The 3,873-nt window shown below is 42.2% G+C and overlaps 1 non-coding gene across 1 annotated transcript; it reads left to right on the top strand.

Moving 5' to 3' along the window:
• The first annotated feature begins 312 nt into the window (after positions 1–312).
• Positions 313–419, top strand: LOC141650836 (small nucleolar RNA R71). The gene has a single exon (XR_012546848.1). It is a non-coding gene; the product is annotated as a small nucleolar RNA R71 (small nucleolar RNA).
• The last annotated feature ends 3,454 nt before the right edge of the window (positions 420–3,873 follow it).

The raw sequence follows: 3,873 nt of genomic DNA, 5'->3' as shown, positions 1-3,873 counted from the left end.
ACATGATGCTTTGGTGATTTTGAGGCTTCTTCAAGTCTAGCCATTGCTTTTTCAAACTTCAAATTGATGGTGTCAATGTGAGCACTAAGTTGAGCACCCAATTGAGTAATAGAGTCCACTTCATGCTTTCCTCCTCTAATAGCCTTGCGAGGTCTACTATATTGTGAGTTATGGACAGTCATTTCCTCAATTTTGTTCCAAGTTTGATTGTCATCAACTTCGGTGAACATTCCATTTGATCCCATGTTGAGAATGTTTCTTGAGTCTTCATAAAGACCGTTCCAAAATTGTTGTACCAAGAACCACTCGCTAAGTCCATGGTGAGGACATGAGCGGCAAATTCCTTTGAATCGCTCCCAAGCTTCGTGCAAAGATTCTTCATCTCTTTGCTTAAAGCCCGTAATTTGAGCTCTTAGCATGTTAGTCTTTTCCGGTGGATAGAACTTTTTGTAGAAAGCTAGAGCCAACTTCTTCCAAAAATCAATTCCGAGAGTAGCCTTATCAAGGCCTTTCAACCATTGTTTCGCGGTGCCAATTAGAGAAAAAGGAAATAAGACCCATTGGATTTGGTCTTGAGTTACACCTGTTTGAGAAATTGCATCACAATAGTCGCAAAAAGTCTCCATATGAGAGTGAGGGTCTTCACTAGGCATCCCCCCAAATTGGCTTCTTTCGACTAATTGGATAAATGCGGATTTGGCAATAAAATTTCCGGTTAAGTGTTGTGGTGTGGGAGTACCATTGGGTAGGTTCTCCTCGGTTGGTACAGAATGTGATAAAAATTTAGGCATTGTGGGTTGATTTTATGTTGGATTTTGTGTTGGGTTCTCCTCACCTTCTCTTGCAAAAGGGTTGATGAACTCAATAGTTTTTGGTTGAATATCTACAACCTCACTAATACCTCTCAAAGTTCTTCTAGCAAGTCTTCTATTATTTGTCAAAGTCCTTTCAATTTCGTGATCAAAGGGTAACAAGTTACCTTGTGATCTTCTAGACATGCAAAATATCAAACAACTCGAAAATAATTAGAACAAACCTTGAGGAGTTTTACTTCCCCAAGGCAAAGAAAGACACAACTAATAACAATACAAGAAAATCTAAATCAAGTTAACACCGTCCCCGGCAACGGCGCCATTTTTGATCGTGTTCCCTTATGAGGGGTTTAGTTTTCAGTACTTGTCGTTAGGAGCACCTAGACCAAAACACAATTTATAACTTCACAAACAACTCTACAATTAGAAAAGAGGCAAGTAAAGGTCGGATCCCAAGGGACGGGAATTGAGATGAGATTTTCTATTGCAACTAGTGGTGTCTAAGGGTGTCACAATTGGGGTTTGAAGTAGAAGATCACTAAACTAAATAGCAATAAAAGTAAACAAGCAAGATGATTAAAAAGGGATGTAAACAATTGATAAAAGGCACTAGGGTGTCAGGGGGTCATAGGGGATTCATGAGAATTGATCATACAAACATATTCTCAAATTATAAGCAAGCAATTATTGTTGTGATGGATTGAGTTGGTTTATATCTTACAATCCTAGGAAAGTTTGGGTCCCGGAGCCGAATCGATTAGATTGTACAACACCTACAAGTCGACTTAATATTCCCTACTCAACTATATGCTTGGTCTAATGAGACTCGAGTTGGTTTATGTCTTACCAGTCTCATTGAAAAGATAGGTGATGGGTAAAAAATGCAAGGATTCATAGGCTCGCATTTCATCAAACATAACATGTGCATAAGTTGAGATCACAACAAGCAAGCAAATAAACTATGAAAACATATTAATTTAAGCATGAATCATCCCCCATGTTGGTTTCCCCTAATTACCCATTAACCCTAGCTAAGGAAACTACTCACTCATTATCATGTTGAACATGCTAGCAAGGTTGTCAATCATACCAACAAAGTGAAACATGATGAATAAATGAAGATAATTAACAATAATTAAAAAGGGATTAAGAGAATTATACTTACTAATGATTCCAATAATAAACCAAAGAATAATAGAAGTACTTGATGATAGATTGGAAGGTTGTCAATCTCCCAATAATAACCAAAATAATCTTCAATTACCCAAAACAAAGGATGAACAAGAGAGAGATTAAGGAAATGAAACTTTTATTAAAACTTGATTAAATGTTGATTACAAGATTAAAGAGAGATTTGATTGATATTAACTACACTAAAGATTGCTAAGAAGAACATGCTCTTCTAATTAGACTAATGGGGTATTTATAGTGGGGATTAGTTACATAAATTAGGGTTTACTAAGGGCTTAAATGACGATTAAGTCCTTGAGGAATCGCCGGTCTCTAGGGAGACTCCGGTCTCCTTTTCGCCGGTCTTATAAAAATATGCGCATCCTTCCTTGAAGCTTGTAGAAGACGAAAAAGGCTGTTAGGGAATCCGGGCGTCCAGGGCACAGGACGGGCGGATTTGGGCGATTCTGGACGGGCGTCCAGCTGGGGAAGACGGGCGGATTCTGGGCGTTTTGGACGGGCATCTTGTGGACGAAGACGCTCGGATTGTGGGTGCTGGATGGGCGTCTTGTGGACAATCCGCCCGGATTGTCTTACAGCTTCTTTCCTTCTTCTTTTCTTCCTTTTTCTTCATAGAATCCTTGAGGATTTCCTCGGGGATGCAAGGATCTTTTCTCATCATTGCCCATCTACTATAGTATGTACAAAGGCCTTCTAATCTTGTCTTCTCTTTGATGCTTGGTCATTGAATTCAATCAATTTAGCTTCATTTTGCCATGAAAATGCAAAGTTTGCACTCCTTTCCTACCAAGGACACAAAACCTCAAAGAATATGCAAAACAAAGGACTAAAGACACTAAATTACCCAAATATGCACTAAAAAGCATGGGAACAAAGCTAATTCGCGGACTAAATATGCTCTAATTATGGTCACATCAAAAACATACCTCAATCGGGTACCAGGCAAGCCTTGACAACCGAAAAGTGTCGTAGTCGGCCTCCCGCAACAACAGCTCCTCGCCTCCCTGACCGTGAAAGTGCTCCTCAACCTCGTCGGGTGTCGACTCCTGGAACAACACCCTAGGCGGATCGACCGGTACCACGAAAGTCTCAGTAAAGCACTGACGAGCTAAACGCTCACCCAGGTACCAAACGGGCTCGATCATCATCTCGAGGTACAAACGCTGGGAACTGCGAGGTCGCAAACGCTCCCTGACAGCGCCCGGCACGTCTGTGTAGTGCTCCCAAGGCTGCCCAACAAACTGCACTCAGAGTAAAGCTAATCAAATACCTGGGGGCTTCCTAAGCTACCTAGCCATCCTATCTCTATCTGTTTCTACAAGACAAAAGGGGTAAGAGAGAATAACTTACGTCAGCAACTAGGAGGGCGTTCACGCGACGCCTACAGTCCTCGTAAGTCGACTTAGTCGACTTCTTCCAAGCCACCGTCCAGGCCCTCACAGCAGGGTAGGTCGAAGGGACGGCACCAGTAGTCCTCGGGCGCAGAGGGATGCAGTAAGCGTACAACCAAGCCTGTAACCGAACACAACAAACACAAATCAGCCAATTTTTCAAAAATCGCCAAAAACAAATCAAAATCAAAATCAAAATTAAACTCAACAAAAACTACAAAAACGCTCGTACCTCCAAGATGAGGCCGGGACCAACCAAAGCAGGGGCACTACCATCCCCCACTACCTCCGGACGCACCGCAGCGTACAAGTATCGCGTAAAACTCACCAAAGCCGGCGTAACCCAGTCAAACTGACCCAAAGTGTCGAGGTCAGCAAGAAGAGGAAGTATCTTGGTCGACAAGCGGACACCCTTGTCACCACAGTACATGGTACCCAAGAAGTACCACAACCACAACCGCGCCTCCAGCGCGTCAGCT

Source organism: Silene latifolia, chromosome 3 (genome assembly GCF_048544455.1).
Source record: "Silene latifolia isolate original U9 population chromosome 3, ASM4854445v1, whole genome shotgun sequence".
NCBI lineage: Eukaryota > Viridiplantae > Streptophyta > Magnoliopsida > Caryophyllales > Caryophyllaceae > Silene > Silene latifolia.
Note: the sequence above shows the minus strand (reverse complement) of the source record. Positions and strands in the feature narration are given on the sequence as shown.